We start from the raw sequence: 26,035 nt of genomic DNA, 5'->3' as shown, positions 1-26,035 counted from the left end.
AGAATAACATTTTATGCTTGCCGTCTGGTCATCTAAGAAGCGCGCTATAGTGCTGGAATTTTGCCGAATATTATTTCATTCTCTTTAAAAATTAAATGACATTCGAACCTATGTTGTTTCTTTGCTCGTCCCTTCTTTAAGTTGAACTGCAACTGATTACATCAAGTAAGTTAGTTGGACCGCTGGCTGGCCCGTGTTGTGTAAGTTTAATGCTCTGATAAACCTATCCCGCATTATCACTCAGTCTATGTGCGTGTAACACAGCATAAGACGTATCCTTAGCCGCGCGGTGTAACCGTGCGGTCTGGGGCGTCTTGTCAAGGTTTTCGCAGCTCTGCCCGTCGGAGGTTCGAGTCCTCCCTCGGGCATGTGTGTGTGTGTGTGTGTGTGTGTGTGTGTGTGTGTGTGTGTGTGTGTGTGTGTGTTTGTCGCCCATAGCGTAAGTTAGTTTTAGATTAAATAGTGGCGTGTAGGCCTAGGGGCCGATGACCTCAGCAGTTTGGTCCCACAGGACCTTACCAACACGTATCCTTATGATCGTACGTGACTGTACTGGTCACAGCTTGGCTTCCGCTCAACCTCAAACTAATTCCACTGATATTCAAGCAAACGCGGAAGAATACGTGGTCTAATGTTTACATCAGGTTTATTTTTATGATGAACAGAGTTTAATAACAGGCAGTCAGTGCCGGGAACGGGAGTGGCCAGTTGGCGTGTGTGTGTGGCTACAAATGTCTTCCACACTGTGTCCCGTAGCTACTGAGAAAATCGACACAGATATTTTAATAATAGAGGCTAGAAGAAGCATTTGTTTCGGACATATAGAACAATGAATGCAAGGATAGAAGCAAAAAAGATATGGCATGGCATGATATTTGCTGTCTGTTATTGTTAGATTTCGCAGAGGCAAGTTGACAGAGAGAATCTGTTGGTTTTTCCTTCCGTCTCTTCACTGTTATAAAAATACTCTGGTTTGCAAGACATCGGAATTACAACAGTTAGCGATGTAGTTTCCCCAAACGGGCAACCCATTTTTATTCAGAAATTCGTGAACAGAGGCAAATTTTGAGAAAGTACATTTTTCATATTGTTAGCAAGTTTCATTTCGTTTCTTTTGACACAGTCTAGCGAAAATGCGAATTCAGCAGCAATTATGATGGAATCAAATTACGTGGTTAAAACAATACATTGAACTTAAGGCAAGGCAGATCAAATATTTACGAAAATCACTATGATGTGATTTCTGAGGTATTGATCGATGGTTGGATACAAAGGAGCGTGACTTATTGTTGGTATGAAGATAAATATGTAATTTGTAAATTATTTTATTGTAACATGCACAACAAATGCAATGAATGACCGATAACATTGAAACATGGATGAAAGTATGCATTACAATTTCTTACAAGGTGTGGCAAAGAATACCATTCCCACTCTCGATTCGTGAAGAATCTGCAGTAATGACATCGATCCCTTTGCATCTGACGAATTAAGCTACAGGACGGCTTTGACAATTACCTTATTGGAGAGACTGATACATTGCTAAAAACAGAGCATTAAACATTCCACTTTCAGTAAACACTGGTCTAAAACGGTTTTCTGGAAAAGGTGAGAAAGACTCAACAGTAGTATATCTTCGTCAAACTTAGAGATACAATTACCGACAATAACAATCAAATATAAAATTGTACGTATAAAGGAAAATGCAGATGACTGACCTTATCCAGTTTATGTAACAGTTCAAATTTTGCTGACCCAGCCTCACTTACAAAACAATTAGCCATTACATGTCTGTTTCATATTGCTGACACATTTCTTCTTTCATTCAAGTTTATGGCTGACTCAAATCTTTTCACAGTTTATGTGTCTTTAATTTGGTGTCCATCTCTCCCACATACATAATTATGCGGAACACAACACGCTTTTGTTAAGCCAACAGTGAAACTGAATTTCACGTTCACTGAGCCCCAGAGCACGCGTCATTTGTTTGACAATATAAACGGCAGATGAAAATTTTCTTCTCAAGTGCAACATTTTATCTCCATGTGACCGTAGTTACGAGTTCTTAGAACTCAAATGCTTCCTCACCAACAACTGCATACGGCGTAACTATCTCAACGGCATTGGTAAGCCTGAGGGCTCAGGTGTATAAACGTCTTTTGGTTCCACAACGTGATTTTTAAAAAAATATGCCGTATCAAGTTTTTCCAAGCAAGCTAAGTCGACAAAAACAAATCTGTATAGTCCGCAGCTTGTGGACGTGCGGTAGCGTTCTCGCTTCCTGCGCCCGGGTTCCCGGGTTTGATTCCCGGCGGTGTCAGGGATTTTCTCTGCCTCGTGATGACTGGGTGTTGCGTGCTGTCCTTAGGTTAGTTAGGTTTAAGTAGTTCTAAGTTCTAGGGGGCTGATGACGACAGATGTTAAGTCCCATAGTGCTCAGAGCCAAATCTGTATCCTCAGTAGGCCACTGCTGGAAGAACAATGAAAAATAAGTTCATGTAATTGTAAAGCAACGACCCACTCGTTTTTGACTTCACCAACCATATGTGTGCGATTTGGGAAATTCGCACAGGTCTGAAATTCATTTGCTACATTCTTCCACAGCCTCCTCTGTTGGCTGAAGAAGACGCCTGTCCCCCCAAATAGCAGTCACTATTTTTACCATGTCACTGGCTAATTCCCTTTGTACAGTGTAGCACAACCAACTTGTAAGCAATAACAACTAGCCAAATAACGAAAATCAAAGACATAAACATATAAAAGTAATGATCAATACTTAGTCATTATTTAATTATGATAACTATTTCGAAGTTGACGTTAATTTTCCGTTTCGTTCCTTTTTTTTCCAGATGGCTCACACAAGTGGCGAAATATTTGTGTACTAGAATTTCCCGTTAAGTCACAGCCAACATTTCCATTGAAGGATAGCTATTCTCCTGTTCGTGTCTTTTTTTCTGTAATGCGTTTCGAAGCGTGGAGTGTGAAACATTGAAGCTTGAAAAACACATTTCGAAGTAGTTCAAAATTTCCATTCATCTTGTAACAGTTCGTTACCCAAAAACATTTACTTGTAGTAGCAGACTACCCGCTACTGGATGCACCCAGTACTTTCGGAGTATTTTTCTCCATTTCAAAACTGTCAACCGTGCGTGCACCACTATTACAACCTATCGAGCATTCATCGTTGAGTACCAGCCGAAAAAAAGGAGGGACAAACAAAACAAAACTCAATCTGCTTGCATGGACTTATTGCGGTTACGAAGCGAACCGTCTTCTTTCTAAGAATGTTTGTCACTCTATTAAATTGAACAGTCTATTATTTTCTTTCGTGTCTTGAATTTCTTTTGCCACTTAGCCGCAAGATAAACTGTTATTAGCTCGGCTTTGCTTCTCTCTTTTTAGACTTTGTAAACAATAAAACAGTTACTAAATGGTTCGTGAATAAAACGGTGAAGACAAGGAAAGGCATGCGGCATATAGATAACTCTGGCCCTGAATCTGCGAGTGTCTATATCTAAATCTGCGAGTATCTATATCTAAAAAATAAAAATAATTCCTATTGCACTGTTAACTTTAAAGTATGACTGTGCCTGTCTTCATAAATCACATCGAAAGTGAAACTCGAGGCAAAACCCCGCATAGCGAGCGGCCATCCATAGAATGTGATGCCTCTTAGTCCGCCGCGGCTGATACAAAAATGGTTCTAACCACTATGGGACGTAACATCTGAGGTCATCAGTCCCCTAGACTTAGAACTAATGAAACCTAACTAACCTAAGGACATCACACACATGCGTGCCCGAGGCAGGATTCGAAAAGCAGGGTTCCGGACTGAAGCACCTAGAGCCGCTCATCCACAGCGGTCGGCGACTAATACACATCACTTATTTATTCGGAATTGAAGGGAGGAATCGATCTCCTTCCAGCGCTGAAAACAATTTCGATATGTTAGCTACATCTCGTACATAGAATTATGAGTGCACCAAACGTAAGGTGCCCAGCGACTTTTTTACTGCAAACTCTTCAAAATAAATCGTGCCTTTTACTTCGAAATATCACAAAAAGTATTGGCAATAACGAAAAGGAACTCAGTTGATTATCAAGCTGTGATATTAGACTATAAGGTGCGTAAAAATAATTTTTGTAATAGTTTCCTCACAATTGAATGATAAAGGTTGCATAGCGCAGAACACACGTAAATCCGAAAACAGGACTTTTTAATTTTTTGCGCGAAAAGTTGTAATGAGCAGCTAACTACATATAGGGTTGTCGCTTTGCTTCTTTTCGATAAAACGATGTTGACGGCACAGCAGATGACTCGATAATTGAAGTCCGCATTTCGTTCCGCAGCTAACCTCAGGGCTATACCATTCTTTTTGCGTCTCGCCGCAGTCCGTCCCCCTTTGTGGGAACACTCCGCCAGTGAGCTCGTAAACCCCAGTTGGCTGTTGCAGAGAGCTTCTGCTACAGAAAGTGCAGCCGCTGCAAAGAGATAGCGCGGCTTCCGGTAGAGTTCAGGGCCACCTGCCGAGACCATCCAGCCACAGCACACTGTTGCCTTCGGCGAAAGTCTGGGTGACTTACAGGACATCGTGAATGGAATGAACCGTTTACTGATCGGAGAATATGGACTGACAGCAAGCTGAGGAAAGACGAAAATAATGAGGAGTAGCAAAAATGTGATTAATGAGAAACTTACCATCCTAATTGGGTATCACGAATTCGACAAAGTGAAGGAATATTGCTATTATGAAAGCAAAATAATTCGCGATATACGAAGCAAGGAGTGCATAAAAAGCAGACTAGCAGAGGCGAACATGACCTGGCCGAAGAATCCTATTAATATCAACATCGGCCTTAATTCGAGCATAGAGAAGTGACTCATAGACTGTGGCAAAAGCATAAAAGAAGTTAATCGAAGCGTTTGAGATGTGCTGCTATTGTAAACTAACTGAACTGATAAGAAATTAGGAGCTTCTCTGCAGAATCGTCGAGGAGAGAAACCTTTGGCAAACTTTCGTGGGGCTAGAGGGAGCTGTAGGGGAAGACAGAGACTGGATATCTCCATGGAATCTGCAGTAACGTTTTCATCTCGAAATGTTGATCTTATCTGTTACCCAAAAGTTCACTGCAGAGGACTAGGTTTTTGTGTAACCTACAAAATTTAGTTCTTGTAGCATGACGTCGAGAAACTGACCAAATCATCAGGATACAAAATGACAATCTTAGAGTCTTGCCCTCCTACTTGGATAAAATTCTGCAGACACGCATAACTGAACCAGTCATAAAGAAACAAGACACTAATTACAGAAATGCAGTATGTTCTGAAAACAGAGTGGCAATAACACTGCGTTATTTAGAGTCGTTTCGAAGCTTGGCTTATATCTTCGAAGTATCCGAGCGAAGCACCTCAATGATTGTTCCTGAAGTGTGCAGGGCTGTTAATGATACATTGAATTGAAATTTATTTTATTATCATTACAATTTAGGAGGTAAAATTATTAATAAATTTCTCTAAAGAGCCACAATACTGAGAGAGAAGCAAATGATGGGGTGTGTAAAGTGTAGAATTAAAAGGGGTCAGAGGTGACTGGTGGGCCGGTGGTTCAGATTATAGCTAATAAGTGCTTTCTGCGTCACTATTTTTTAAAAATTTAATGTGATATTCATTATATTTAGGATTGCACAGTTCCCATTGTTCTCGTTATGAAACTATGTAAGTTTTCTATGTTCTGATGATTCCGTTCGAAACTCGTTTTGAGATAAAATGTAAATTAATTAGCGTACCTGCTGTTGGTAGGCTACAGTCTCGTTCTGGATCGGTAGCGAGAAATCCCATCCAAAAAGTATTACTAACCCTCCAAAACAAAATACGTTTATGTGTGTACATAAACACCCAGAAAAAGCTGAATTACAACAAGGTGTATTATTTTGCAGTTTTATTTTTTTGCAATAATTATACCACATAAGGTATTTAAGGAAGACAGGGGCGTATATGAAAATGCAGTAGGGTAAGTATTGTCAGATAACTTCAACTATATGAAGAACAATTTGATTAAATTTTATACACACGCAAACCAAAATGTAATCAATGCTTATATTATCTTGATGTTTTTTTTTATTTTGTAATCAAGTTTCTGTTACTCAGCTTTACTATGTCATTCAGGATTTTTAATCATATTTTGAATGCATTTACGATGTTTAATTTTAATGATTTTAATAGCCGGAGAGAAAATGTATAGCCTAGATATTCAAAAATGTAAAGATTCCTGAAAGTACAAAAGAATAAAAGCTTGGAGGCATACCTGGTGCACCTCGTTAGAGAAATGATTTCTAGATGCATTTGTATTTCGAATGAAGGTATAGCAATTTGACATTTTATTTCTATAATACGCATATAAAATATCAGCCTCTTTTTAAAAGCCTGAAATTTTGATGCAAGATGTATTTTAAACAGACATCTTCACGCCGTTTTATTTCGCACAACTTTCCTTTTCTCACAATAAAAATATAAATAATGTTTCTGTTATGTATTACAGGACTAGTTTGACAATATCTGCATTGTAATGTTACATTATTTCTTACACTTAGCAAACTACTACTCTGAATAGCAACTCGCTGCCACTCTCCTCAGTTCAATCGCTGGCGCATTGTCTATTACAAATGTGAAGCGTATGAGTTCTGAGTTGTCCTGCATAAATCAAAGTTGCTTTGCTTAGAAGAACTTCCTTCTTTATTGAGAATTTGCGATATTTCACAGCTATGCAGCAACAGTGTTTCCAGTAACGCTGTCAACTGTTTAAATTTGGTAGTTACGTTTTTGGTCTTGTGTTACGTGTGCGCCGAAGCGTCCGGAATACATTCAATCTCATCTTCAGTGTGGTTTGCTCTGCTTTTTAATTCAGTATAAGAATCATTTTTATAGAATACTGAAGCTTGTTTTGAAATCGTAGTGCAATGCAAATAATTTGCCTTTAATCAACAATTTAATGGTTTCTTATGGTCAAGAAAAAAAGCGAGAAGAGAAGCCAATGATTGTAAAGAAGCCCATATTAACGGACTCCGGCTAAATCACTTATTTGCCAGCTAAATGCTATTAAACAGAAGCCAGAGTAAGCTCTAAAAGGCTGATGCGGCAACACTGTGTCCAAATGTAGCTCGCACGAACTAACCCATTTCCTTTGACATACCGACACTACCGGACCTTATTTGTTGTTGCTCGACAATACGCAGCTTAACGCCTTTTGCCGCCCACGCAGGATGCGCTCATCCATTTTCTTCGTTTTGAGCGGCACGACCAGTGTGGATGTGGCGCAGGAGAGCAGTACGTGAAGCGTACAAAGAATTAAAAAGTCAAAATACCTTTTACCGATTTGACAGAAAATCCTCAACTCTTTCTTCCTTTCTTTAACAGAACACCTCACCCCCACCCTCCCCTGGCCGGCCGAAGTGGCCGTGCGGTTACAGGCGCTGCAGTCTGGAACCGCAAGACCGCTACGGTCGCAGGTTCGAATCCTGCCTCGGGCATGGATGTTTGTGATGTCCTTAGGTTAGTTAGGTTTAACTAGTTCTAAGTTCTAGGGGACTAATGACCTCAGCAGTTGAGTCCCATAGTGCTCAGAGCCATTTGAACCATTTTGAACCCACCCTCCCCCCCGCCGCACACACACACACACACACACACACACACACACACACACACACACACACACACCCTTGCTACCACTCATCATGGGTTCTTCTGTCGAATAGTTGTAAACGAGATATGATTTCGGCTCGAGCTTGAAGCTACTAATTTTATTATACATTAAACTCTTTATATTAGTTGGTAGGCTGCCAAATATTTTTATGTTATCCTTATTACACGGTTCGGTGCTACAAACAATTTTTTCCATTATTGACGATTTACCTCAGATTATTGTGTGATAAGACATTACTGAATGGAAACAGGGCAAGTAAGTCAACTTTTTTACATTTTCATCTTCAAAGTCTAATATTATACATCGCAAAAAAGTTACCATTTCGGACGACTGTGCGTTCGATACAACTCAGCTGTGTTACCTCACGAACTAAATACGAGCGAACAAAATATCAGACCAGCTGTGTGGTTTGAGCGAAGAATTCCTATAAAACGGAACACGCCATGCCTTTCTTAATTCCTAAAAATCTTAACGTGTAAAAGTAGCTTCAGATATACCAAGGTCGCAGCCAAAAGGATGGGGGGTCCGGAACCCTTTTCCCCTCCCTCCCCTCAAAGCACCTAAATACAATTGCTCACGACCTCGTTGCCGTGAAGTGAAACCGATAGGTATTTTAATTTTCATCCATATGACGCAAAAGGGACACTTACTGTCAGTAGTCAACAAGGCCACCGACACATTTAAACCACCGATATGTCGATAGCAGTCTCGGGTATCGCCTATTTAGACTTTAGCCAAGACCATTTATCGTGCATTGTTGGCCTTACGTGGGTTCAGTTGTTTTCTTATTCAGTTCAGCTCATACTTGCAGTTGAATTTAAAGTTAAGTGCTGCCTTGTATTGTTTTTGTGCTGCGTGATACTTTCTAATTATGGATAAGCTTGTAACACAAGAAAGAGGAGGAAAACCGATTTTGATCGTCCACTAGCGTCATGATAACTTAAAAATAATTACGCAGTACTACAATAGCTTATTTATAGCAGTTTAAATGTTAGCACTGGTGTCATTATTTGGAGACAGACAGAACTTTGGGATATTTCAGTCTTTCACAATGCAGCGCAGTGGAAGCATTACGAATAATTAAAATCAATGCATTAAAACACACTTAAATTTCCCTGTGTCACCAAAATATCGCGTTAATCAACAAAAAATCACCCAAACAGCGATGGTTACATTTCTTAAAAAAAAAAAAAAATCAGAAGCTTGCTTTAATTCGTGCGAGCGGTGCACCACCCCACCCATTTCGTCCGAGACCTATTTACGCTCTTGTAATTCAATAACAACTGTACCCACGAATTCCCTGCACAATTAAATGAGGCGCTGAGCTAGTAATCCTTGGGTTCAGGAGACTTTGAAAATGGTTTTCTGTGTCTAATGTATTTTTGACGATATGAAATGAGAAAAGAGGATGAATGTCTTTCAACGTCTTTTGCTCTTAATATGTTGTGCTTTAGATACCTGCAACAATCGGGGAAATTACTGTGAAAAAAGCTCTAATGAATCTGCACCTGAGTTTAAGCTTCGCACTTGAGGGTAACTTGTCTTTTTTCCAATTGTTGCAGACAGAAGGAACCTCTGAAAATTGTCTACATTAGTTTTTGAATTTCTCATGATAAAAATGGTGTGTTTTCCTGCAACTGTTGACTCTTTTTTATCCGGTACTTTTACACTGAAAATAAGTAAATCTGCAGAAAAACTTTATTGCTTTAAATTGTCGATGACATGTATACTCGTCCGCGTATTCTGCACGACGATCTCTCGTTCATGGTGTCAGAGGCTCTTCTGCTACAACTTGAAATATTCAGTCATTCACAAACTATGCGAACATTATTTCAATGCAATAATAATTTTCTGATGCTGACTGGTACGCGAGACCATTTCTCCAAGTAAAGTGTATATTATTTTCTTTTCATAGAAGTTCATTCAGTAACAAAATGGTTCAAATGGCTCTGAGCACTATGGGACTTAACATCTGCGGTCATCAGTCCCCTAGAACTTAGAACTACTTAACCCTAACTAGCCTAAGGACATCACACACATCCATGCCCGAGGCAGGATTCGAACCTGCGACCGTAGCGATCGCACGGTTCCAGATTGGAGCGCCTAGAACCGCTCGGCCACGGCGGCCGGCTCATTTAATAACAGATGTGGTTTCCTATTTTCAATCTAGGCATATGCCGGGATTGTACCCTTACTACAGCCCAGAGCCAATTCCTTCCGAATTTCTTTCTTTCCTGAGAGATTCCATTTCATTTCACTGTGCAGCCTCTCTGCTTAAATGAAAAGAGCTCTCTTCGTAGACTACCGGCAATAAAAGCCATATTTGCATTGGAAGGCTGCTAGCGATCGTCATTTAGCACTTGTTTTTGCTCGTAGAGATCGCTCACTTGTGGAATGTCAATATATGATGTCTTCAAGATTTATTACAAGAACGAATTTCTTATTCGTACTATCCTTGTAACAGCAGTCCAACCGTCAAAACTCTATTGTATTTGTAAATAAACGTCACATAGGCGACAATTTATGTTGTAGGCCTACATCGTAGGGGAGTTTATTGGCGTCAGGGGCTGTATAACCATTTTATCATGGATAAATACGAACTCATATGAGGTACGCATAAAGCAACATCCAAAATTGTGCTAAACGCATTCCTTGAAAATTATTACGAGCAGTTACTTTATGAGCCCATGCGAATAGTAAACGGCTGTGAAAACACACTTGACCTCTTAGCAATCAATAATGCAAAGTTAATAACGAGCATCAAAACGGGTCGTAGGGAAATTAAATATTGCAACCCCAAATCCTAGTAAAATAAACGAAAAATATACCTTTTCAAAAAACCATATAAAAATTCACTTGACCTCTTCCTGAGAGACAATCTTCACTCCTTCAAAATTAAAAATGTAAGAGTAGACCAGATGTGGCTTGAATTCAAAGAAATAGTATCGGCAGCAATTGAGAGATTTATACCAAATAAATTAACAAACGACGGAGCTGATCCTCCTTGGTACACAAAACGGATCAGAACACTGTTGCAGAATCAACAACAACAAAAAAATGTCAAATTTAAACAGACGCAATATCTTCAAGATTGGCGATCTTTTACAGAAGCTCAAAATTTAGCGCTGACTTCAATGCGAGATGCTTATAATAGTTTTCGCAACGAAACTTTGTCTCGAAACCTGGCAGAAAAACCTAAGAGATTTAGACCGTATGTGAAGTATGTTAGTGGCAATACACAATCAAAGCGTTCTCTGTGGGATAGCAATGGAGATAGTACCGAAGACAGTGCTGCCAAAGCGGAGTTACTAAACGCGAAGTAAATATTCCAGGATTCGAAACAAGAACAGCTGCCAACAAGAGTAAGGTAGAAGTAGATGTCCTCAGAGTAGTGAAACAATTTAAATCAATAAAAGCAAGTCTTCTGGTCCAGACTGTATCCCAGTTAGGTTCCTTCCAGGGTGTGCTGACGCAATAGCTCAAAACTTAACAATGATATACAAAAGTTCGCTCGACGAAAGATCCGTACCCAAAGACTGGAAAGATGCACAGGTCACACCAATATTCAAGAAAGGTAGTAGGAGTAACCCCCTAATTTGCAGGCCCATATCAGTAACGTCGATATGCAGCAGGGTTTTGGAACACATATTGTGTTCGAACATTAGGAATTACCTGGAAGGAAACGGTCTATTGAGACACAGTCAATACGGGTTTAGTAGAAAACATCGTTCTTGTGAAACACAACTACCTCTTTACTCGCACGAAGAGTTGAGTGTTATTGACAAGGGATCTCTAATTGATTCCGTATTTCTGGATTTCCGGAAGGCTTTTGACACTGTACCACACAAGTGGCTTGTAGCGAAAATGTGTGCTTATGGAACGTCGTATCCCTTACGTGACTGGATTCGTTATTTCCTGTCAGAGAGGTCACAGTTTGTAGTAACTGACGGAAAGTGATCGAGAAAAACAGAAGTGATTTCTGGTGTTCCCCACGGTAGTGTTATAGATTCTTTCCTGTGCCTTATCCACACTCCTGGAAATGGAAAAAAGAACACATTGACACCGGTGTGTCAGACCCACCATACTTGCTCCGGACACTGCGAGAGGGCTGTACAAGCAATGATCACACGCACGGCACAGCGGACACACCAGGAACCGCGGTGTTGGCCGTCGAATGGCGCTAGCTGCGCAGCATTTGTGCACCGCCGCCGTCAGTGTCAGCCAGTTTGCCGTGGCATACGGAGCTCCATCGCAGTCTTTAACACTGGTAGCATGCCGCGACAGCGTGGACGTGAACCGTATGTGCAGTTGACGGACTTTGAGCGAGGGCGTATAGTGGGCATGCGGGAGGCCGGGTGGACGTACCGCCGAATTGCTCAACACGTGGGGCGTGAGGTCTCCACAGTACATCGATGTTGTCGCCAGTAGTCGGCGGAAGGTGCACGTGCCCGTCGACCTGGGACCGGACCGCAGCGACGCACGGATGCACGCCAAGACCGTAGGATCCTACGCAGTGCCGTAGGGGACCGCACCGCCACTTCCCAGCAAATTAGGGACACTGTTGCTCCTGGGGTATCGGCGAGGACCATTCGCAACCGTCTCCATGAAGCTGGGCTACGGTCCCGCACACCGTTAGGCCGTCTTCCGCTCACGCCCCAACATCGTGCAGCCCGCCTCCAGTGCTGTCGCGACAGGCGTGAATGGAGGGACGAGTGGAGACGTGTCGTCTTCAGCGATGAGAGTCGCTTCTGCCTTGGTGCCAATGATGGTCGTATGCGTGTTTGGCGCCGTGCAGGTGAGCGCCACAATCAGGACTGCATACGACCGAGGCACACAGGGCCAACACCCGGCATCATGGTGTGGGGAGCGATCTCCTACACTGGCCGTACACCACTGGTGATCGTCGAGGGGACACTGAATAGTGCACGGTACATCCAAACCGTCATCGAACCCATCGTTCTACCATTCCTAGACCGGCAAGGGAACTTGCTGTTCCAACAGGACAATGCACGTCCGCATGTATCCCGTGCCACCCAACGTGCTCTAGAAGGTGTAAGTCAACTACCCTGGCCAGCAAGATCTCCGGATCTGTCCCCCATTGAGCATGTTTGGGACTGGATGAAGCGTCGTCTCACGCGGTCTGCACGTCCAGCACGAACGGTGGTCCAACTGAGGCGCCAGGTGAAAATGGCATGGCAAGCCGTTCCACAGGACTACATCCAGCATCTCTACGATCGTCTCCATGGGAGAATAGCAGCCTGCATTGCTGCGAAAGGTGGATATACACTGTACTAGTGCCGACATTGTGCATGCTCTGTTGCCTGTGTCTATGTGCCTGTGGTTCTGTCAGTGTGATCATGTGATGTATCTGACCCCAGGAATGTGTCAATAAAGTTTCCCCTTCCTGGGACAATGAATTCACGGTGTTCTTATTTCAATTTCCAGGAGTGTATATAAACGATTTGGGAGACAATCTGAACAGTTGTTTGCAGATGACACTGTCGTTTATCGACTCGTAAAGTAATCAGAAGATTAAAAGAAATTGCGAAACGATTTAGAAAAGATATCTGTATGGTGCGGAAATTGGCAATTGACCTTTAACGAAAAGTGTGAGGTCATCCACATGAGTGCTTAAAGGAATCCGTTAATCTTCGATTGCATGATAAATCAGTCAAATCAAAAGGCCGTAAATTCAACTAAATACCTAGGAATTACAATTACGAACAACTTAAATTGGGAGGAACACAGAAAATGTTGTGGGGAAGGCTAACCAAAGACTGCGTTTTATTGGCAGGACAATTAGAAAATGTAACAGATCTACTAAGGAGACTGCCTACACTACGCTTGTCCGTCCTCTTTTAGAATACGGCTGCGCGGTGTGAGATCCTTACCAGACAGGATTATCGGAGTACATCGAAAAAGTTCAAAGGAGGGCAGCAGCACGTTTTGTATTATCGCGAAATAGGGGAGAGAGTGCCACTGAAATGATACAGGATTTGGAATGGACATCATTAAACAAAGGCGTTTTTTGTAGCGAAACAATCTTCTCACGAAATTCCAATCACCAACTTTCTCCTCCGAATGCGAAAATGTTTTGTTGACGCTGACCCACACAGGGGAAACGATGGTCACCATAAAATAAGGGAAACCAGAGCTCGTAGGAAAGATACAAATATTCGTTCTTTCCGCGCGATCTATGAGATTGGAATAATAGAGAATTGTGAAGATGGTTTGATGAACCCTTTGCTGGGCACTTAAAACTGATTTGCAGAGTGTCCATTTAGATATAGATGAGATCGCATACGTTAGAAGTCTAGTTGAAATTAATGTGTGAGTCAATGTTAAGAACCCAAAACTGTAGCTCACAGCATTTGCATATTCTGTTTTGCTTTATAAATGAATTTGGTTGCTATGGTCAGGTTGGCTGTTGAATTAACAATGTTTACAAACGTTCTCATCACTTAAGGAAATTGAAAAATTTTAATGAAATGAAAGCTTCTGTAATAAAATTTGAGACTGAATTGAGGAACTTGGTATGCTTTGATGTGCTGGAGAAATAATGACTTGGTATCAGATACGTCGTAAATTTAAAAGTAAGATTGTAGTAGGAGAAAGGTTGCTATTTTCAAAGAAATTTGGATTCCCTTAACTTTATAAGTTATTCAGCCCAACGTTATGGTTCTTCTGCTCTGTGACGGTCAACCTCATGTTGGAAGAGTGACCTGCATTTTGTTACCAAAGAGGCAATACAGCATATTAGAATTTTAATTCTTTTCCAGATAAAGAGTAGGGCATTTGTGAGAATATATATAATACCTTTTTTTTTTTAAAAAAAAAGCCTTTTCATACTTAATTTTATAGACCAACCATTATTTGTATGAAGGCTTGCCGAAAGCTAATTGTTTGCATAAAATTAATAAATAAATATATGAGTTTTCAGCGTAAAATGAAAAACATGAGCCCTTTTAAGGTGTTCTTTAACGAATTGCCCCCACCCCCGTCCCCTCCCTTTGACAAAGTCCTATAAAAGTCACCGTTCACATGCATGTAGGGTGGTCGGAAACAGACTGAAAAGCTTGTAAGGGTGTTAAGGGTGTTGCAGGGGAGGTTGTGCTGAGAAACAGTTGTTAAGAAAAAAACTCTATGCTTTGCAACGTTCCCGACTTACTTAGCCCTGAAGTTAGCCAATCATTTCGTTCAAGCTAAAGTGTGGCAATACACTGACATGTGTGAGTTTCTGAGTTACCACTTGTTCTAATGTTCGTTACCAGTTAAAATGTGCCATTTTCGTAAGTGATAAATTTAACCTAAGTGAGCAAAAGTTACGTTTCCTCTGTTTGAGGACATCAAACGCCGAACAAGCTTGGCGACATTGTCTGTGGCACGCTGCTTGAATCTGAGTGAGCGACGACATGGTTGGCTAACTTCAGTGCTAAATAAGCAAATATCGGCCAACGAAGCAGTTGGTTGTTGTTCGTTGGTCTTCGTTGTCCTAGTGTGTACGCGCCTTTAGTTGAAATAAGCGAAAGGACATCTTCAATTTTTTGGTCCTGTCCTCCTCAGTTGCGCGTAATACTACGGTATGTTGATGATTTTCACTTATGGACCGTCTGACAGCAACTGAATAAAACACAATTTTAGTGCCATACGCGTTTCGCCTTTATTTTCTGCAAGGCATCATCAGTGGCAGGTTGCGTAGACAGTTTCTTACATATTACGCTCCTGTTGCATTTTCCTATGAGCGCCAATTTGCTGCTTTTTCCTGCATTCCACAGCACTATGCACTGAACGCTTTTTTTTGCATGTTCTGTTGAATTTTATATGGAGTCTCAGATGTATTTTCTTGAACCTGTTGTACACGTTGACAGGGAATGCTTGACATAGCTGTATTGACATCTTCAATTTTTTGGTCCTGTCCTCCTCAGTTGCGCGTAATACTACGGTATGTTGATGATTTTCACTTATGGACCGTCTGACAGCAACTGAATAAAACACAATTTTAGTGCCATACGCGTTTCGCCTTTATTTTCTGCAAGGCATCATCAGTGGCAGGTTGCGTAGACAGTTTCTTACATATTACGCTCCTGTTGCATTTTCCTATGAGCGCCAATTTGCTGCTTTTTCCTGCATTCCACAGCACTATGCACTGAACGCTTTTTTTTGCATGTTCTGTTGAATTTTATATGGAGTCTCAGATGTATTTTCTTGAACCTGTTGTACACGTTGACAGGGAATGCTTGACATAGCTGTATTGACATCTTCAATTTTTTGGTCCTGTCCTCCTCAGTTGCGCGTAATACTACGGTATGTTGATGATTTTCACTTATGGACCGTCTGACAGCAACTGAATAAAACACAATTTTAGTGCCATACGCGTTTCGCCTTTATTTTCTGCAAGGCATCATCAGTGGCAGGTTGCGTAGACAGTTTCTTACATATTACGCTCCTGTTGCATTTTCCTATGAGCGCCAATTTGCTGCTTTTTCCTGCATTCCACAGCACTATGCACTGAACGCTTTTTTTTGCATGTTCTGTTGAATTTTATATGGAGTCTCAGATGTATTTTCTTGAACCTGTTGTACACGTTGACAGGGAATGCTTGACATAGCTGTATTGACATCTTCAATTTTTTGGTCCTGTCCTCCTCAGTTGCGCGTAATACTACGGTATGTTGATGATTTTCACTTATGGACCGTCTGACAGCAACTGAATAAAACACAATTTTAGTGCCATACGCGTTTCGCCTTTATTTTCTGCAAGGCATCATCAGTGGCAGGTTGCGTAGACAGTTTCTTACATATTACGCTCCTGTTGCATTTTCCTATGAGCGCCAATTTGCTGCTTTTTCCTGCATTCCACAGCACTATGCACTGAACGCTTTTTTTTGCATGTTCTGTTGAATTTTATATGGAGTCTCAGATGTATTTTCTTGAACCTGTTGTACACGTTGACAGGGAATGCTTGACATAGCTGTATTGACATCTTCAATTTTTTGGTCCTGTCCTCCCCAGTTGCGCGTAATACTACGGTATGTTGATGATTTTCACTTATGGACCGTCTGACAGCAACTGAATAAAACACAATTTTAGTGCCATACGCGTTTCGCCTTTATTTTCTGCAAGGCATCATGCCACTGATGCCACTGATGCCACTGATGCCACTGATGCCACTGATGATGCCTTGCAGAAAATAAAGGCGAAACGCGTATGGCACTAAAATTGTGTTTTATTCAGTTGCTGTCAGACGATCCATAAGTGAAAATCATCAACATACCGTAGTATTACGCGCAACTGAGGAGGACAGGACCAAAAAATTGAAGATGTCAATACAGCTATGTCAAGCATTCCCTGTCAACGTGTACAACAGGTTCAAGAAAATACATCTGAGACTCCATATAAAATTCAACAGAACATGCAAAAAAAAGCGTTCAGTGCATAGTGCTGTGGAATGCAGGAAAAAGCAGCAAATTGGCGCTCATAGGAAAATGCAACAGGAGCGTAATATGTAAGAAACTGTCTACGCAACCTGCCACTGATGATGCCTTGCAGAAAATAAAGGCGAAACGCGTATGGCACTAAAATTGTGTTTTATTCAGTTGCTGTCAGACGGTCCATAAGTGAAAATCATCAACATACCGTAGTATTACGCGCAACTGAGGAGGACAGGACCAAAAAATTGAAGATGTCAATACAGCTATGTCAAGCATTCCCTGCCAACGTGTACAACAGGTTCAAGAAAATACATCTGAGACTCCATATAAAATTCAACAGAACATGCAAAAAAAAGCGTTCAGTGCATAGTGCTGTGGAATGCAGGAAAAAGCAGCAAATTGGCGCTCATAGGAAAATGCAACAGGAGCGTAATATGTAAGAAACTGTCTACGCAACCTGCCACTGATGATGCCTTGCAGAAAATAAAGGCGAAACGCGTATGGCACTAAAATTGTGTTTTATTCAGTTGCTGTCAGACGGTCCATAAGTGAAAATCATCAACATACCGAAGCGAAAGGACGTCTGAGTGACAGAATGCAACACAGCAACTGAATTGATTTGAATGACTTAATCAGTGGGTTTGTTTAGATTAAAACAAGTACATGCAAAGTGAAATTATATTAGCAACACAATTCTTGGAAATAGATATTTTCACAACACTTAGATATAGGCGTTTTTCTTTTATTTCAAGTTAGTAATTTAAGCATCAAATTAGTAGTTTAATTTACGAGGCAGGAATAAAATATTTTCTTTATTGTACATCATACTAAAACCAATGTACGGTACCCATTAACAATAAGATATAGATTTTGTTTCATTTTTAATTTCTTTAGAAATTTTATACAATTTGTAATTTATTTATTACGATAATACCTTTACTTTGTTGTGTGCAATATTTTTCATCAGAATAGTACATTTAAGTAATATTTGTCAATAATGCCTCACTTTTACTAAAGATACTTGCAAAATTACATAATTTGCTAAAACTGTCTATGAAAAATTGTGGCAAGATAGTTTAATTGAGAAGGGTGGTGGCCGTGGGGAAGGGGAGTGGGGGGGGGGGGGGCGGGGCGACTAGCAGTTCTGCTATAGACGAAGTATGACATCAGTACGGCCCTGATTATGTAAAACCGTGCCCGTTTACGAAAATTCTTTTACCGGTCATATTCTGCCACCTTTGGTCAGATAAGTAGCATGTTAGCGTTACCATTCTGGAGAAATGTAATGTATCACGAAAAATCCTACTGAAACGTGAGAATGGTAAAGTGGCACCAAATAGTCTGGAATATCTTCACATTTATGTCCCGCAAGCCACTTTATAATTTATCTAATTTATCGTAGACAGTAGTTGGTGTCATTTCATCTCTGTTCTGTTCCAGTCCCTAATGGCGCGCGACAAAAACGTCCGTTGGAAGGTTCCAGATGCGCTCGAATAAGAATTTTATCAGTAAACCACACCGTCGTGCACAATGCCTCTCTTGCAGCGTCTGTCACTGGAGATAGATACACATATCTGTGATTATTGCTAATAAATGACCCTTGGCGAAATGCGTCTCTGTACGGATATTCTCTACTTCTCCGACCATTCCTATCTGGTAAGAGTCCAAGAATTAGAAGCAACACACTACATTACACTACTGGCCATTAGAACTGCTACACCACGAAGATGACGTGCAACAGACGTGAAATTTAACCGACTAGAAGAAGATGCTGTGATATGCAAATGATTAGCTTTTCAGAGCATTCACACAAGGTTGGCGCCGGTGGCGAAACCTACAACGTGCTGACATGAGGAAAGTTTCCAACCGATTTCTCATACACAAACAGCAGTTGACCGGCATTGCCTGGTGAAACGTTGTTGTGATGCCTCGTGTAAGGAGGACAAATGCGTACCATCACGTTTCCGACTTTGATAAAGGTCGGATTGTAGCCTATCGCGATTGCGGTTTATCGTATCGGGACATTGCTGTTCGCGTTGGTCGAGATCCAATGACTGTTAGCAGAATATGGAATCGTTGGGTTCAGGAGGGTAATACGGAACGCCGTGCTGGATCCAAACGGCCTTGTATCACTAGCAGTCGAGATGACAGGCATCTTATCCGCATGGCTGTAACGGATCGTGCAGCCACGTCTCTATCCCTGAGTCAGCAGATGGGGACGTTTGCAAGAAAACAACCATCTGCACGAACAGTTCGACGACGTTTGCAGCAGCTCGGAGACCATGGCTGCGGTTACCCTTGACGCTGTATCACAGACAGGAGCGCCTGCGATGGTGTACTCAACAACAAACCTGGGTGCACGAATGGCAAAACGTCATTTTTTCGGATGAATCCAGATTCTGTTTACAGCATCATGATTGTCGCATCCGTGTTTGGCGACATCGCGGTGAATGCACATTGGAAGCGTGTATTCGTCATCGCCATACTGGCGTATCACCCGGCGTGATGGTATCGGGTGCGATTGGTTACACGTCTCGGTCACCTCTTGTTCGCATTGACCACACTTTGAACAGTGGACGTTACATTTCAGATGTGTTACGACCCGTGGCTCTACCCTTCATGTTGCAGGTCCTGTCCTGGATACAGAAAATGTTCGACTGCTGCCCTGGCCAGCACATTCTCCAGATCTCTCACCAATTGAAAACGCCTTTTCAATGGTGGCCGAGCAACTGGCTCGTCACAATACGCCAGTCACTACTTTCGATGAACTGTGGTATCGTGTTGAAGCTGCATGGGCAGCTGTACCTGTACACGCCGTCCAAGCTCTGTTTGACTCAATGCCCAGGCGTATCAAGGCCGTTATTGTGGCCAGAGGTGGTCGGTTTGGGTACTGATTTCTCAGGATCTATGCACACAAATTGCGTGAAAATGTAATCACATGTCAGTTTTAGTATAACATATTTGTCCAATGAATACTTGTTTATCATTTGTATTTCTTTTTGGTGTAGCAATTTTAATGGCCAGTAGTGTATGATACTAGAAAAATGCAATCAGTCCTCAAAGGAGATTGCAAACGCAACACTCGTACGACCCGTCCTAGAATGTTGTTCAAGTGTACGGGACCCGTAGGAGAGTCCGTGCGAGATACAGCGGTAGATGCGCAGTGACCAGGCGCAGGACGACTTCATTCGTTTGTTCGGAACGGGAGGCCAACAGTGTTTGTCCCCTCTCGGCCATTCGGTGATGGCGGAATAGAGTTGCACGGCGTGCAGTCTTTCTCTGCCGATTTTATGGAAAGCAATCGGGAAAAAATTCATTTTTACCTTATTTGTAGCTTCATATGTCAGGTGTATGATGATGTGCCCATCATTTCGCTAATGGTCTTAATTATTGCGATATTTACAAGGGAGTAATTCGAAAACGTTTGCAGTGAAAAACAGGTGTCGCAATGATTATGAGGTTGGTGCACGTTACATTGTACGTTGCTACAAATGAAATTTAGTTAACATATTGATTTTTTTTTGGTTTTAGACGTGGATGAAGGTTTGTATCTGTCACCAATCCCGAGAAAATTGATCTGATGTAGCACACTCATTTGCGATCGCGCCGCGCCATCGATAAAACCAGAGTGAAACATTCAGAACATTTCTGAAATTTCGTAGACGGTTTGAGATAAGAAAATGAGATTTTGCCAAATGATACCGCGCAAAATTCAAATGGTTCAAATGGCTCTAAGCACTATGGGACTCAACATCTGAGGTCATCAGTCCCCTAGACTTAGAACTACTTAAACCTAACTAACCTAAGGACATTGCACGCCCGGTTGGCCGTGCTGTCTAACGCACGGCTTTCCTGGAGGGAAGGAGCACCGGTCCCCGGCACGAATCCGCCCGGCGGATATATGTCGAGGTCCTTTGAGCCGGCCAGTCTGGAGATGGTTTATAGGCGTTTTTCCATCTGCCTCGCCGGTATCCCTTATTCCGCCTCAGATACACTATGTCGGCGATTGCTGCGCAAACAAGTTCTCCACATACGCGCACACCACCATTACTCTACCACTCAATCATAGGGGTTACACTCGTCTGGTGTGAGACGTTCCCTGGGGGGTCCACCGGGGGCCGAACCGCACAATATCCCTGGGTTCGGTGTGGGGCGGCGGAGGGGTGAAGTGGACTGCGGCAGTCGTCCCGGGGTTGTGGACCACTGCGGCTGCGGCGGGGACGGAGCCTCTCCGTCGTTTCTAGGTCCCCGGTTAACATAACATAACATAACCTAAGAACATCACACACACACATGCCCGCGGCAGGATTCGAACCAGCGATTGTAGCAGCAGCGTGGTTCCGGACTGAAGCGACTACAACTGCTCGGTCACAGCGGCCGGCATACCACGCAAAGAGGAAAGTATCTTGCCATGTCTTTATTATGCAAAACTTAATTATCTACCGTGTTATTCCACTAACTACAGACTTTTTAGATGAAAGAGCGTAGTTTTTAAGGGCCATCGATAGCTGGTGAAACGCGAAATGCTATGGGTTTTCGAGCAACGTAAGTGAAGACATTACACTTTTATTTTGTCCTGAGGATGCGCTTTTTCATAAGCTACTGACCTTACATTTCCCTATGTCCTCACTTAATAAATCACTATTTCAGAATTCTCTCGCAATTGCGTCTGCGCAACATGTTTGTGAGGCAATACTGTGTAAACGCCGCTGTGTTTTGGCAAAAGAGGCAGATTTTAACATGGTAAAGAGAGAAATGTGTAGATTTTACTCAAAATTCGCCACTCATAGCGCTTCTCTGAAAGTTACAAATGGTTGGCAAGCCAGGCGAAAATAAATTCCTGCATTTTTAGCAGAATTCTTTTTAGATACTAATGAAAGCAGAGGTGGGAGATCTCTTTGAATGGCCACCATGCAAGTATAGGAGTGGAAGGGCTCCACTTAGTACTTACAAAAAAATGTGAACGCAGGCTTCAGTTTATAACAGCACTTCCCCTCCAGCACTCGATGAAAGCAGAGGTGGGAGATCTCTTTGAATGGCCACCATGCAAGTATAGGAGTGGAAGGGCTCCACTTAGTACTTACAAAAAAAATGTGAACGCAGGCTTCAGTTTATAACACCACTTCCCCTCCAGCACTCGGTATTCCTATACAGCTCTTGCCCACAGCCGCCACCGCTATCGCTCTCCCCACGCGTGCCTTGCCGACTGCGCATCTGCCAGCCACGTTGTTCTGTGCCGACTGTACCATATAGGACTAACAGGGCATATTGAAGGGATACAAAGACGGCACAACTCGAATGGTTACAGTTTTGCTTGACCCGTGGCAGAATGTCATGAACATGGTGAAAGAACTGAACTGGCATACTCTTGGAGATAGAAGCCACCTATCCTGTGAAAAGCTACATGGAAAGTTGATAGAACTAAATGTAAATGATGACTCTGGGAATGTACAGGGTTCCCGAAAAGACTCTCCCTGATTACATATATTGATAACTCAGGCTAGAAGTAAGATACAAATGTGAAACTCGTGTCGAATTGTTTGCAACTATCAAAGTTTTTTTCTGTTTTAGGTTCGCAGAACGTAAGTAGTGGATGAGGTGCAGTGCCCAAGAGCCATATTACCCAATCAGGAGAAGGCACAGTGTGTCCTGTGGTACCATGAGACACAGTCACCAACCACAGTGCAGAGACACTTCCAGACAACATTTGGAAGGAATCCACCTGCTGTCAAGAGCATTAAAGCCTGTTATGCGAGCCGGCCGGTGTGGCCGTGCGGTTTAGACGCTTCAGTCTGGAACCGCGTGACCGCTACGGTCGCAGGTTCGAATCCTGCCTCGGGCATGGATGTGTGTGATGTCCTTAGGTTAGTTAGGTTTAACTAGTTCTAAGTTCTAGGCGACTGATGACCTCAGAAGTTAAGTCGCATAGTGCTCAGAACCATTTGAACCATTTTTTTGAACCTGGTATGGGAAGTTCAAAAACACAGGATCGGTTGCTGATCTTCCGAAGTCTGGTCGACCAAGAACCTCAGCAGACAGGGTGGAGCTTGAAACGCGTACGTTTCATATGTATTCATTACCAGCGATGGCGAGGCATGACAGAATCTCTGACCAGAGAGTTATTTATCGTGTCTAGTCTGCGCTTGACTGCGCGAGAGTTGAGTTGCGAGTTGGACTCGGTCGGAAGTAGTGTGTGTGGAGTCGGCAGAGCGAGTAGGAAGTTGCGAGCTGCAATGAGTCGGTAGTAGTCAGCCGACTGTAGTACCGAGTGGACGGTTGTACTGAGCGGGCGTCGGCATGGATCGGCGGCGTGCGCCCTTTACATCTCTGGTCAAAGTTCGGGACGAGGTATATTTTTAAATAAGGTAATGAAGCAGCATTGCGCACATCTGATAATGTAATGTATGTTAACTGTAATTAATTTGTTCAAGAAATGCCCCAATAATAATTTTGTTTTCAAAGCAATCGTTTTTAAGAAAAGAATCATTCCAATTGAAACAATAATTCCTATGCTTTTCCTCCCAGAATCAAATTATCAGATTAATTATTGCACAGGGCCTAAGGTCAGCGATACTGCCCTTCAATTTATCAGATTAATTATTGCACAGGGCCTAAGGTCAGCGAGGAGGAGGAGGAGGAGGATATTAGTGTTTAACGTCCCGTCGACAACGAGGTCATTAGAGACGGAGCGCAAGCTCGGGTGAGGAAAGGATAGGGAAGGAAATCGGCCGTGCCCTTTCACGGGAACCATCCCGGCATTTGCCTGAAGCGATTTAGGGAAATCACGGAAAACATAAATCAGGATGGCCGGAGACCGGATTGAACCGTCGTCCTCCCGAATGGGAGTCCAGTGTGCTAACCACTGCGCCACCTCGCTCAGTCAAGGTCAGCGATGCTGCCCTATTATTGTGAGTTTAATGATTAAATTTCATTTCTCAATTTTTGTGTCGAGTTTACATTTGGGTCATTATTATTCTATAATTTTTGTAGGGACCAAATATTTGGCTCGTTTTCATTATCATAGACTTTTCTTTTATTTCTGCTGGGAGGTTACGTTTAGTACGATGTCCATTATCATTTAAATATAAATCTCCTTTAATTTCTGCAGGGAGGTTACACTTGGCGACATCTGGTCCAGGATCGTATTTCTTTGTGAATCTTCTAAGAAACAGTCAGATATCTGCTCTTATATACTTAAATATAATTAGGATTTGGCGCAACGCTTTTACTAATTTTGTCAATTTCTTTCACAGGCCATCGGCAATTCGTTGCTCTTTGTTGTACTTGTATTTGTTGAATTTTGCATTGCCTTTGTTTCATTTATGAATAAGTGTGATTAGTGTAAAAATGCCGCGAAAAACTATTAATAGTACATCGCGAGGTGTAATGAATGAAATTACCGACTTAAACAACTTCACCGATAGTACTTGTGACACGCAGTGTAATGATGACAATCCTGCGTTCACTGACAATCAGTGCGTTCCAACCACTAATAATGATTATTATCTTAATGATGAACTAGCGAACTCAATTGTCTCCTCTGTTAATTTGACGACAATTGATGACGCGGGGCGCGTTATTGTAATGAGCGCTGCCCAGCTTAACACACCCGGTTTGGAAAATTCAAGTAACGTACAGACAAATTTTTCTAATGAAAATGGACAGTGTACTGAAAGTACGACGGATTCATTTAATTCCGAAATAGTGACTGACAGTGTACATTCGACTGACAAACCTTTTTGTAAATTACAGAATGACCAAATGGTCACACAAAACGTGACAATTGCAGGTACGCAATCAAACAGCACAGATAATAGAGTAGGTAATGTTACATTGGATCAAATTATGGCAATATTGCTACAAAATAGGGAAGATTCCAAACAACAGAGTGAAGATCTCAAACAACTTAGTGAACAGGTCAGACAACAGAGTGAAGGCAACAAACAAGATAACGAAAAACTCAAACAATACTTTAATTAAAAATTAGACAACAATTCCAGACAGTTAAATGAAAAATTGGGCAACAATTCCAGACAGCTTAGTGAACAAATTAGAGACGTTGCCGCACAGTGTCGTGATACTAAGAAACAGTTACGCGACGAAATTGAGGCTTGTTCAAGAAAAAGTAGCGAAGAAATTACATCTGTTGCTCAAGAATTAAGGGATATGCAAACAGCTGCAACAGAATTACTCAGAGACGAAATTAGTACAGTCGGTAAACAATGCTCTGAAAAAGCTACACAATTACGCGCCAAGTTTAAGTTAATGACAGCAGAACTTTCGCGCACAATGGATGCAAAGATAGACGCGAAATTCGACCAACAGAACACTCAAATTGACGAACGTTTTAATCTTCACCTACAAAACAGTGGTACGCGTTTCCGTAAATTTATACAGGAACAGAATAAAGTAAAACGGCAAGTTATGGAAACAATCACTGTACAGAGACAGGAAGACAAACGTAAATTGTTTGCGAAAGCAAAAACGTATGTAGACAACAATATTGTTTCAGTGTCCGATGAAATTAATACCATCAAACAGTCGAACACAGAATTACGTAATGAAATTTCTGATCTTAAGACGAAAACAGACAAACACATGGCAGACTTTCAGACAGTGACCGACAGACTCGAACAAATACAACTAACACAGGATTCCGATGACATCAAAGCTGACGTTAAAAAACTGAACGAAACCACACGTAAAATGCAAAAACAGATTAATGCGTCTGACACTAAAACCGATGATCAGGTAAAAATATTGACTGAAAAATGTGATGAATTGGCCAGTCGTATTGACGTTATTGAAAGTAATAATGACAGCAAATCAGACGATACTGCACCAATTTTGTTTAACCAAACACCTGAATTCCAAAATTTACAGCAGACAATCAATAAGATCGATT

Source organism: Schistocerca piceifrons, chromosome 2, assembly GCF_021461385.2.
Source record: "Schistocerca piceifrons isolate TAMUIC-IGC-003096 chromosome 2, iqSchPice1.1, whole genome shotgun sequence".
In the NCBI taxonomy this organism is placed as follows: domain Eukaryota; kingdom Metazoa; phylum Arthropoda; class Insecta; order Orthoptera; family Acrididae; genus Schistocerca; species Schistocerca piceifrons.
This window is presented reverse-complemented; position numbering follows the sequence as displayed.